At 34.3% G+C, this 12861-nt stretch overlaps 1 protein-coding gene across 3 annotated transcripts in view; it reads left to right on the forward strand.

Moving 5' to 3' along the window:
* prickle1a (prickle homolog 1a) overlaps positions 1-12861 on the forward strand; it is a 46975-nt gene that overhangs the window by 11723 nt on the left and 22391 nt on the right. Inside the window, exon 2 of one of the 3 annotated variants that reach the window (XM_056451937.1) lies at positions 4987-5218. The gene's annotated coding sequence lies outside the window, so the exon portion shown is untranslated. The remainder of the gene's footprint in view (positions 1-4986; positions 5219-12861) is intronic. The other 2 variants (XM_056451935.1, XM_056451936.1) reach the window with 2 other exon arrangements.

Here is a 12861-nt window from a genome sequence, read left to right on the forward strand (position 1 = left end):
ACTTTTTCTGTCAGACAAACACAATCGGAGTGTATAAATAAATATAAAATACCTAGTTTTTATACATAGAGTTTTTACATACACTTATACATGCTTTTTTTTACGTGCTTTTTTACATGGATTTTTTTTTGTTCTTCAGTGTTTTTATTTACTATTTTTTTAATACATCCAGTATAATAGATTTTTTCCATGCATTTTTTAATGCATTTTTTATACATGATTTTTTACATGCAATTATTTTCAAATCCATTTTATGCATGCATTTTTATATATGGGTTATTACATGCATTTTACCTGCATTTTTATACATGTATTTCTATTTTTGCACTGTTTACATGCATTTTCATACATGCATTTTTATTTTTGCAGTGTTTACATGCATTTTTATACATGCATTTCTATTTTTGCAGTGTTTACATGCATTTTTATACATACTTTTTTATTTTTGCACTGTTTACATGCATTTTTATACATACTTTTTATTTTTGCAGTGTTTACATGCAGTTTTATACATGCATTTTTATTTTTGCACTGTTTACATGCAGTTTTATACATGCATTTTTATTTTTGCACTGTTTACATGCATTTTTATACATACTTTTTATTTTTGCAGTGTTTACATGCAGTTTTATACATGCATTTTTATTTTTGCAGTGTTTACATGCAGTTTTATACATGCATTTTTATTTTTGCAGTGTTTACATGCAGTTTTATACATGCATTTTTATTTTTGCAGTGTTTACATGCAGTTTTATACATGCATTTTTATTTTTGCAGTGTTTACATGCAGTTTTATACATGCATTTTTATTTTTGCAGTGTTTACATGCAGTTTTATACATGCATTTTTATTTTTGCAGTGTTTACATGCAGTTTTATACATGCATTTTTATTTTTGCAGTGTTTACATGCAGTTTTATACATGCATTTTTATTTTTGCAGTGTTTACATGCAGTTTTATACATGCATTTTTATTTTTGCAGTGTTTACATGCAGTTTTATACATGCATTTTTATTTTTGCAGTGTTTACATGCATTTTTATACATGCATTTTTTTATGCTTTTTTACATGCATTTTTTTTATACTTCAGTGTTTTTATTTATTTATTTTTATACATCGAGTATAATAGAATTTTTACATGCATCTTTACAGGCATTTTTTCATGCATTTTTATTTTTTATATATGCATTTTTATACATGCATTATTACATGCATTTTTACCTGCGTGTTTATACATGCATTATTACATTAATTTTTACATACATTTTTATACATGCTGTATAATAGAATTTTTACATGCATCTTTATTTTTCCTTGCTATTTTATACATGTATTTTTATTTTTGCCATTTTTACATGCATTTTTTTCATGCATTTTTATTTTTTATATATGCATTTTTATACATGCATTATTACATGCTGTATAATAGCATTTCTACATGCCAATGCCTATAATTGAGTCTTCAACTGTCCATCATTATCATGAAATGAGATTGTATGCCCAAACTGTGCTACATTCATCTGACCTCAGAAAGCTCCGGGTCGGCTCTATATATTATTAGTCCTTAATTTCCTCTGGAATGTGCTAAAGGTGAGACTCTCCTGCTGGTTAAACAAATAAAGCTCAGCGTTTGTGTCTTTATCCGCTGCTGTCCTGAATGAAGATGAAACTGGACTCTTCAGCTCAGGGTGGTCTTTACTGTTTACCTCAAACATTTCACCTACAGAACAACAACTCTGAGCTCATGAACATCAACGCTTCCCTTGGGCTCTGCAGAACGTCTTGATTTCTGCAGTTCCTTTAACCCTCCTGTTGGCTAATTATTCTGTATACACTGTTATGTTCTTGAGCTGCCTTCACTGAAACTCTACAATAAAGCAGATCCATTTCATTTCAATCCTCAAATCTAAATCTATTCTACATGAAGACGAGCTGATCTTCATCACACACTCTGTGGATGTTTCCCCTCATCAGTGTGCAGTATTTCAGCAGTGTGTGTGTCTGTCTGTGTTGGAGAACCAACTACAAAAATCACAATGTTAGTTTGACGTTGTATCGTGGTTCGTTAATAACACAACACAGAACCAACAAAAAATATCAGCGCCTACAGATGTTAAACCTTGATGTTTTCTGGACGTCACATTATGACATTAGCCTAACGTTGAGTTTTTGTTTAGTTAATGCCACAACATAATCCAACCAAATATAAACGTCAGCTGTCGTTGGTATTAAACGTCTAAATTAGGTTGGATTTTGGTCACCAGACGTCCCAAACCAAAATAAAAGCATAGATCAGTGTAAGATGTCATAGTGTGCCTGCTGAAGGACACAAACAGCAGAAGTGGATTGGCTCTGATACGGACGGCCTTATCGATTAGCATGTTAAACACGCTGTGAGAAACCATGTGGAGTCTTTGAGTTGAATTGGTCTAGAAAACACTGCGCTTGACTCAATCTGCATTAGCCAACACAACTCCGGCTAACTTTACTTTATATCCTTACTTCAGTGTTTTACTCTTGATTAATTTGCAGTACAATTAACAGCATTCTCAGATCAGTTTGGGCTTTTTCAGCAGGGCTGTTTAATATATCCGCATCGATATCAGTATTCACATCACAGGATCTGCAATGTGAGGTTGGGATTAATATAACCTGATCTAATAATGTGAAAGTTTTTCATTTGGGTGTATTTTTAAGGGCGGTACGATGGGTTAGCACTGTGGCCTCACAGCAAGAAGGTCGCTGGTTCGAGTCCTGGCTGGGTCAGTTGATGTTTCTGTGTGGAGTTTGCATGTTCTCCCTGTGTTGTCGTGGGTTTCCTCTGGGTGTTCCAGTTTCCCCCCACAGTCCAAACACATGCGCTGTAGGGGATCTGATCAACTACATTGGCCGTAGTGTATGAGTGTGTGTGTATGTGTTTGAATGAGTGTGTATGGGTGTTTCCCAATACTGGGTTGCAGCTGGAAGGGCATCTGCTGAGTAAAACATATGCCGGAATAGTTGGTGGTTCATTCCACTGTGGCTATCCCTGATGAGTAAAGGGACTAAGCCGAAGGAAAATAAATGATGAATGTATTTTTATGGCCTGTGACTAAGATTAAGACTAAGCACAACAAATGACAAAGATTAAGAATAACAAAGATAAATTGTGTTTATTTATACAGTGAAGACTTCATGGTGTTATTTTACAGTTTATATTAGAGTTTCTGAAGCTTAATACTGTTAGACTGTTATTCATGAAGCGCTGTTGATTTCATTTGTGTCTTTTTCTGTTGTTTTCATCTGTGCTTTAATTTATTTAGTGTATTTTATTTAGTGTCATATGCAGATGCACTTGCCTACAGAATCATCCCAATCAATGTAAAATGATCAATTCTTTCTAAACAGAGTCACTCGCGTCATCTTGTGAATTTATTTTCAATATATAATGCAGAAAATCGAAATGTCAGGTGATGTCGATTGTGAATAAATGTTGGTTATTTTCTTAATCTGTAGTGTTTATCTATCTTGATTTCTAGTTCAAATATCTGAAGACTCTTGAATTGAGATTACTGAACTGATGTTGGTTTGAGACGTTGAATTTTGGTATTCAGTGTTAGGTTAGTTTGTTTGGGGGTGAAAACTTTTGAGCAGAATAAATGCGTTATTGCATGTCAGTTTTAGGGGGTGAAAACTTTTGAGCAGAATAAATGCGTTATTGCATGTCAGTTTTGAGGGGTGAAAACTTTTGAGCAGAATAAATGCGTTATTGCATGTCAGTTTTGGGGGGTGAAAACTTTTGAGCAGAATAAATGCGTTATTGCATGTCAGTTTTAGGGGGTGAAAACTTTTGAGCAGAATAAATGCGTTATTGCATGTCAGTTTTGAGGGGTGAAAACTTTTGAGCAGAATAAATGCGTTATTGCATGTCAGTTTTGGGGGGTGAAAACTTTTGAGCAGAATAAATGCGTTATTGCATGTCAGTTTTGGGGGGTGAAAACTTTTGAGCAGAATAAATGCGTTATTGCATGTCAGTTTTGAGGGGTGAAAACTTTTGAGCAGAATAAATGCGTTATTGCATGTCAGTTTTGGGGGGTGAAAACTTTTGAGCAGAATAAATGCGTTATTGCATGTCAGTTTTGGGGGGTGAAAACTTTTGAGCAGAATAAATGCGTTATTGCATGTCAGTTTTGGGGGGTGAACTTTTGAGCAGAATAAATGCGTTATTGCATGTCAGTTTTGGGGGGTGAAAACTTTTGAGCAGAATAAATGCGTTATTGCATGTCAGTTTTGAGGGGTGAAAACTTTTGAGCAGAATAAATGCGTTATTGCATGTCAGTTTTGAGGGGTGAAAACTTTTGAGCAGAATAAATGCGTTATTGCATGTCAGTTTTGAGGGGTGAAAACTTTTGAGCAGAATAAATGCGTTATTGCATGTCAGTTTTGAGGGGTGAAAACTTTTGAGCAGAATAAATGCGTTATTGCATGTCAGTTTTGAGGGGTGAAAACTTTTGAGCAGAATAAATGCGTTATTGCATGTCAGTTTTGAGGGGTGAAAACTTTTGAGCAGAATAAATGCGTTATTGCATGTCAGTTTTGGGGGGTGAAAACTTTTGAGCAGAATAAATGCGTTATTGCATGTCAGTTTTGGGGGGTGAAAACTTTTGAGCAGAATAAATGCGTTATTGCATGTCAGTTTTGGGGGGTGAAAACTTTTGAGCAGAATAAATGCGTTATTGCATGTCAGTTTTGGGGGGTGAAAACTTTTGAGCAGAATAAATGCGTTATTGCATGTCAGTTTTGGGGGGTGAAAACTTTTGAGCAGAATAAATGCATTATTGCATGTCAGTTTTAGGGGGTGAAAACTTTTGAGCAGAATAAATGCATTATTGCATGTCAGTTTTGGGGGGGTTAGCTAAAGTTTTATCCTGTTTTTGTGTTTAAGTTTGATTCTGTGTGTCCTAATGGCTGCAGTAACCTAAGGAGCGTGTGTGTGTGTGTTTGAAGGGGGTTTGGTTTAAAGGGTCTGGAGCTCAGCTTTAGAGGAGTGGCTCCAGAATACCGCAGTAAAGTTGGAGCCATCAGTTCTGCTCATTCACTCCACTGTAAACATCCTGAGAAACACAACATGATGTGGATTTACATCTGATCTACAGGCTCCATCTGAGGACATGTAGGATCGTGGAGGACACGCTTTCAGCCCTGAATACTGCTCGCAGACGCTTCTGACTGAGGTGAGGTCAGTGTTTGAGGTTATTTTTGAAAGAAAACTTCATTATATCGCATCGAAAGTCTTTCCTCTGGGGCTCCGAGTGCACGTGTGTCCTATATTCTGCTGTGTCACGTCCTACTTTTTGAGGATATATTGGGAAGCTTTTTATAAATGTCTGAAAACTGGGGCTGATTAGTTTTAAAGAGTGTGTTAGTAGAGAAAAAGGTGTGTTGTGGGAAACATCAGACTTTTTTGAGTTAGGAATACACTCTATATCCTGATAATAATGATGTATATCACAATATATTATAATTTCTGTCAATTAAAACAAATAATATAGTAAATATATTGACTTTTTTACCTTTAAAAGTAGATACTTCATTAGTCTACTCATTCATATGATCATATTTCTCATTTAATTCAGAACTTCATTGCAAACGTTTAATTAAGAATGTAGAAATATACAATTACATATTAATCCAATACAAAAGACTTTAATAAACGAATGATTGCAGGTCTTACATTATAATAAAAGATGTCAAATGTAAAAACAAAGTACTTTCAAGCTTGTAACTTTCTTACAATGCCGTTAATTATGTTTTTGTAAGTGATGTAAAAGCATTACCCCACAATATAAACGACAGACAATATGAAAGGATATGTTTTTTTATTTTGTGACGTGACTCTCAGAACGCAGGTGGTCTCCCGCTAATGCCTTCAGTCTGTTGGGAAAAGACAAACCATTTGGTCCTAGAAAAACACTGGAGCTCTTCAAAGTTTGGCCAAAAGTTTGGGAGGATCGTCCAAATGCTCTGAAAGAAGTCGACACTGCCGTCCTTCCTGTTTCAAACATCCAGTTCGCTCTCATATTTCACTTTGGGTCAAACATTTATTAGGTTTTTTTGGTTATTTTTATGATAAACGTAGATTAGAAACTCGCAGATCAAGAGTGTTTTCACTGCGAAAACGTCCTTAAGTGTATTTTTGCTCTCAGTTTTAGGAGGTGAAAACTTTTAAGCAGAATAAATGCATCATTACATGTCATATTCGGGGGGTGAAAACTTTTAAGCAGAACAAATGCATCATTACATGTCATATTCGGGGGGTGAAAACTTTTAAGCAGAATAAATTGATTATTGCATGTCATATTTGGGGGATGAAACTTTGAAGCAACATAAATGCATTACTGCATGTTAGTTTCGGGGGGTGGGGGGGGGGTCTTTTAAACAACAAATGCATTATTGCATGTTAGTTTTAAGGGGGTGAAAACTTAAGCAACATAAATACATTGCATGGTAGTTTTTTGAGGTGGGTGGGGGGGGGGGGGGGGGGGGGTGAAAACTTTAGGCAACAAAAATGCATTATTACATGTTAGTTTTTGGCGGGTGAACTTTTAAGCACCATAAATGCATTGCATGGTAGTTTTTTTTGAGGGGGGTAGTTTTTCTTTTAAGCAAAATTGGTTGATTGTGGCTACATATTTTACTCTTATTAAACTAAAATACTCAAATTATACTCTTTAAAAGAGTTTTTTGTGCATGTTAATTAATAAAATATCAGTATTTTTGTGGCTTTACTTTAATGTATCACTTGCTTTATCTTAGTGCTAACAATAATAAAAAAAAATAAGTTTGGTTTAGCAATTTTTCTTCCGAACATTCAGAAGTGCCCTGTCTTATTTACATTTCTTCCATGCAAAAATAAATAAATAAATCTTCCATTTTTTCAATGCATTCCAGAAAACCGACACTAAAGAGTAATTCAGTGTAATAATCATTTCTATGATCAATACGCTATTAAAAGACTCTATGAGGACCACTGTTTGGCACTGAAACTCTCATTAATCCTCTGTTATGTGAAGTTTTAGCTTGGTGTTCTTGTTTGTTTGAGAAGATTCAAAGATGCTTTTTGTATCTGAATGTTTTTGGAAGTGACATCACACCCGTGTGTATTTGTTGGACGGAGGTTTTGGAGGGAACTCCTCATGTGCAGGATTCGTTCTCATCGTCTGCCAGTTGTGCTGTTCTTAACATTAAACCCAAAGACAGTATCCAGCACTGACACACAGGTCTGCACCAGCCAAATCAAACACATCCTGACTAATGCATCCAGCAGAATGAACATTTCCACATTTACTGGGCCTAATCAAGACTTGTTTTTACACACTACTCATAATCATTGCATTAACCGCATCGTTATAATGACTGTCATTATTGCTGCATTTGTCAGTAAAATGTTCAAAACAGTCACATTTACTGTCTCTCAAATCTTGAGGGTTTTGGCCGAACTGTACACTGAATCTGGGTTAACCCATTAACACAAGCACTGTAAGATGCCATTAGCTACTTTTTAGAAAAGTAAAAAGTAAACACATTGTAATATGTAATTAAGAACACAGTTCATTAACCTAATTGTTTAACTCATTTTTTGGAGGAAAGTCAATTAATTATCTTAAAAGCAAATTAATCACTCTAAAAATTAACAAATTGCTTTAAAAGTCAATTAAGCACTTTAAAAGCAATGTATTTACTCACATCATAAAAACTAAAATCAATTAATCACTTTAAAAGTCAACTAATTGTTTTAAAAGCAATGGGTTTATTCACTAAAATAAAAAAAATTATTTATAATTATAAGGTCAGCCAAGTGTTTGGAAAAACGAGTTAATCTATTGCTCTTACATCAAAGACTAATCGCTAACTAATCGCTTTAAAAGTCAAGTAATAGTTTTAAGTGAACCATTCACCTTAAAAAGTCAACCAATAGTTTTAAAAGTCAACCAATAGTTTTAAAAGTCAACCAATCACCTTTAAAAGTCAACCAATCACCTTAAAAAGTCAACCAATGGTTTTAAAAGTCAACCAATCACCTTTGAAAGTCAACCAATTACCTTTAAAAGCCAACCAATCGCTTAAAGTCAGAGCCAATGGTTTTAAAAGACAACCAAACACTTTAAAAGTGAACCGATCAATTAAAAAGGCAACTAATCGATTTTAAAAGTCAACCAATAGTTTTATAAGTTAACCAGTTACCTTTAAAAGCCAACCAATCACCTTTAAAAGTCAACCAATCACCTTTAAATGTCAACCAATCACCTTTAAAAGTCAACCAATGGTTTTAAAAGTCCACCAAACACCTTTGAAAGTCAACCAATCACCTTTAAAAGTCAACCAAACACTTTAAACGTGAACCAATCAATTAAAAAGGCAACTAATCGCTTTGAAAGTCAACCAATAGTTTTAAAAGTCAATCAATTACCTTTAAAAGCCAACCAATCGCTTTAAAAGTCAGAGCCAATGGTTTTAAGTCAACCAATGGTTTTAAAAGTCAACCAAACACCTTTAAAAGTCAACCAAACACTTTGAAAGTCAACCAATAATTTTAAGTCAACCAATCACCTTTAAAAGTGAACCAATCAATTAAAAAGTCAAATAATCGTTTTGAAAGTCAACTAATAGTTTTAAAAGTTAACCAGTTACCTTTAAAAGCCAACCGTGCGCTTTAAAAGTCAACCAATCATTTTAAAAGCAACCAGTTTACTCACATTTTTAAAGAAGTCAACCAATCGCTCTCAATTGCAATGGGTTACTCACTTTTTAAAGTAAGGTCAGTTCATCGATTTAAAAGCAACACATTTCTTAAAGTCAACTAATCACTTCAAAAGTCAACTGAGGGTTTTTAAAAGCAACAAGTTTACTCACTTATAAAAAACTAATATCCAGTAATCTCTTTAAAAGTCTCAAATAATCACCTTAAAAGTCAACTAAATGCTTTAAAAGCAATGTGTTTACTCACTTTTTTAAAGTAAGGTCAATTAATCGCTTCAGAAGTCAACCATTCGCTTTAAAAGCAACACGTTTACTCACTTTCACAAAAAAAAGTCAATTAATCAATTTAAACCCATTGGGTCTAATCTCTTATTTACAGTGTGGTGTTTCTTTGAGAACATTTCACTCACTCTCTCATGTACCCTCTGAAATAAACCTGTGGAAATGAGCCGTTCAGGAAGGTGTAATTGTTTGGGTCTCGACCCGCTGTATCCTCAGGACAGACACGCATGCTAATGAATCCATCAGCTTTGCATTGAGTTCATCAGTGGTATGATTTTGATCAGTCACGTTATGCAGGATCTGATGTAGAAATAAAGGTGCTTAACATGCATTTACACCCATGCAGTCTTGATAAAGGAGCTCTTTGCTATGCTGAAGGTCCATTAGCATATGAGTGTCCCGCACTTAGCCTTGTGTGATCACCCGGGGTCCGCTCCACCCAAACCCGCCCCCTGCAGAGCCCCATTCAGGCGTCCCGCGGGTGGAGCTCACAGATATGCATCTCAGACCTCCAAAGTCATGTTAACAAGTAGCTGTACACGAGCGAGCGCGGGCTGTTAAACACTCGGGCTGGAGGGCGTTTTCAGGGCCACAGCACACAGGAACTGCCCTGCCATTCACTCGCAGCCACTCACTCGTGAAATAGCTGTTTATTTTTGATGAAACATTGATGTGGTGTCTTTCTGCTGGGGATGCTGATTAGATCTGGAGACTCAGGAAGTCAGCTTTTATGCGGAATAAATGCATTATTGCATGTTAGTCTTATTTGGGTGGGTGGGGGGTGAAAACTTTTAAGCAGAATAAATGTGCTGTTTAAATGTGCAGAATTTCTAAATTGGTTTATTGGGGTTACATATTTGAATTATGAAGTTAGACTCTTTAAGCAAACTAAACGCATTATTGCATGACACTTTTTTTGGGGGGACTTTTAAGATAAATGCATTATTGCATGTCATTTTTCTTTAGGGAGGGGGGTGTGAAAACTTTTAAGCAGAATAAATGTGTTATTGCATGTCAGTTTTGAGGGATGAAAACGTTTAAGTAGACTAAATGCATTATTGCATGTCACCTTTATTGGGGTGGGGAGACATTTAAGATAATTAAATGTATTATTGCGTGTCAGTTTTCGGAGGGAAGTGGAAACTTTTAAACCTAAATGTATTATTGCGTGTCAGTTTTCGGAGGGGGGTGGAAACTTTTAAACTTAAATGTATTATTGCGTGTAAATTTGGGGGTGAAACTTAAGCAAAACTGCTAAATGGTTTATTGGGGTTACATATTTTAATTATGAAGTTATACTTTTTAAGCAAAATAAATGCATTATTGCATGTCATCAATGTTTTTGGGAGGAGGGTGAATAAATGCATTGCATGTCATTTTTTCGAGGGGTGAAAACTTTTGAGCACAATAAATGTATTTAATGTCAGTTTTTTTAGAGGTAAAAACTTTTGATTGAAATAATTGCATTATTGCATGTTAATTTTGGGAGGGGTGAAAACCTTTAAGCAAAATAAATGCATTTAATTAGAGTTTTAAGGGGGCGGAAACTTTTAAATTAAATAAATGTTTTATTACATGTCAGTTTGCGGGTGAAAACTTTGAAGTGAAAGTGCTAAATTGGGGTTACATATTTTAATCATGAAGTTATATTCTTTAAGCAGAATAAATGCACTATTGCAGGTCAGTTTTCGGGCGGTGAACTTTTGAGCACAATAAATGTATTTAATATCAGTTTTTTGGGGGTGAAAACTTTTGAGCAAAATAAATGAATTATTGCATGTCACCTTGGGGATGGCAGGGATAAAACTTTTAAGTATAATAAATGCACTATTGCATGTCATTTTTAAGGGGTGAAAACATTTGAGCAAATTAAATATATTCAGTGAAAGTTTAAGGAGGGTGGAAACCTTTAAGCAATATAAATGTAATATTGCATGTCAGTTTTGGGGGGTTGAAAACTTCTAAGCAAAATTTGATTGAGGCTACGTATTTTAATTATGAAGTCTTAAAAAACTGTTTTTGTGCATGTTAAATCATATCAGTATTATTGGGGTTTGACTTGTGTATCATGTATAATTTGTTGACCACCTAGACCAGTAAGACACTTTTTTTGTATTAGTTTAGTGATTTTTAATTTTTTTTGCCATTAAAAAAAAACAACAACAACAAAAAAAAGCTTTTAGTGTAGCTGTTTTTCTTCATTACATTCAAATGTGGCCTGTTTTAATTATTCCCACGCAAAAAAAGAGATAGAAAGTACCTCATCCATTTTACAATGCTTCCCAGAAAACACACTAAAAGTAATTCAGCATAACAATAGTTTCTATAATCATTTTTCTTTCATTTAAAGATACACTAAAAGCATCCCAGTTTAGCCCAGAAACACAGATTATTAGTGCAGTGTGTTTCTGCTCTGGATGTTGATTAGATCTGAGCCTCAGGAAGCGATGCTGATGGCATCTAAAGCAGAAATTAGCATACTTAAGGAGACTGTTTGGTAATAAGGGTGTTGCTGCTTTTCCTGTGTCAGCAACTTCCTCAAAATATCAGATCCTAATGGAGTTTACACCACCGGGAGGAAGAATTAAAGGCACAGTTCACACAAAAATGAAGATTCTGTCATCATTTACTCATCCGTCACTTGTTTCAAACCTTTTTGCATTTCTTTTTATTTCTTCAGAATGTTGGAAACCATTGACTTCCATTCTATTTGTTTTTCCAACTGTGGATGTCAATGGTTGCAGGTTTCCAACATTCTTCAAAATGTCTTCTTTTGTTTTTTAACAGAAGAAAGAAACTCAAACAGGTTTTGAACAAGTAAAGAGAGAGTAAATGAGGACAGAATTAACATCTTTGAGTGTGAACTTGTTGAAAATACAGTTAAAGTCAGAATTATTAGCCCCCCTGTTTAATTTTTGCCCCAATTTCTGTTTAATGCAGAGATTTTTCTAATCATAATAGATTTAATAACTCCTCTCTAATAACTGATGTCTTTTCTCTTTGTCATGATGACAGTAAATAATATTAGACTAGATATTCTTCAAGACACTTCTATACAGCTTAAAGTGACATTTAAAGGCTTAACTAGGGTAAAGTTAGGGTAATTAGGTTAGTTATTGTATAATGATGGTTTGTTGATGGCAGAATTAACATCTTTGAGTGTGAACTTGTGCTGAAAAGAAGATATTTTGAAGAAAGCTGAAAACCTGTAACCATTGACTTCCATTGTATTTGCTTTTCCTACTATGGAAGGTTACATGTTTCTGACATTCTACGAAATATCTTCTTTTTTGTTTAACAGAAGAAAGAAACTCATAAATGTTTGGGTTTGTCCAGGAGTCTGAATTCACTCTGCAAAATACAAAGCAAATAAATCAATTCTTACTAAGAGTTTTTGTCTTGTTTTAAAGTTTTTTTCTTTAAGCAAGCTAAATAATCTGACAATATGGTAAAAAATAATCTTATTTCAAACCAAAAACTAAATTAATTACCCCATTGGCAGATTGTTTTGCTTGTTTTAAGGAAAAACTCATTTCATTTTGCGATGGTGAATTGCATTATGGGATGTCGATCTCTGCTCTGTCCACTTCTGATGTTGAAAATTCAACTCTACAGTTTAACAAAGTGACTTTTATTAACATTTTAGTCATTTGAAGTAATATAAGAAATACTATCTAGAGAAATGAGTGTGTAAAATAACAGAAAATGTGCTGCAGTTTATTATATTATTTCTGTAGCGTAATATACAACACCAACACACACTATATAGCACTGTAAACTATTACACATGTTCATTAAAAGTCACTTTTTATAAACTTTTCAATGTTAAAAGTTGCTGGA

This window comes from Danio aesculapii, chromosome 25, assembly GCF_903798145.1.
Source record: "Danio aesculapii chromosome 25, fDanAes4.1, whole genome shotgun sequence".
Classification (NCBI taxonomy): domain Eukaryota; kingdom Metazoa; phylum Chordata; class Actinopteri; order Cypriniformes; family Danionidae; genus Danio; species Danio aesculapii.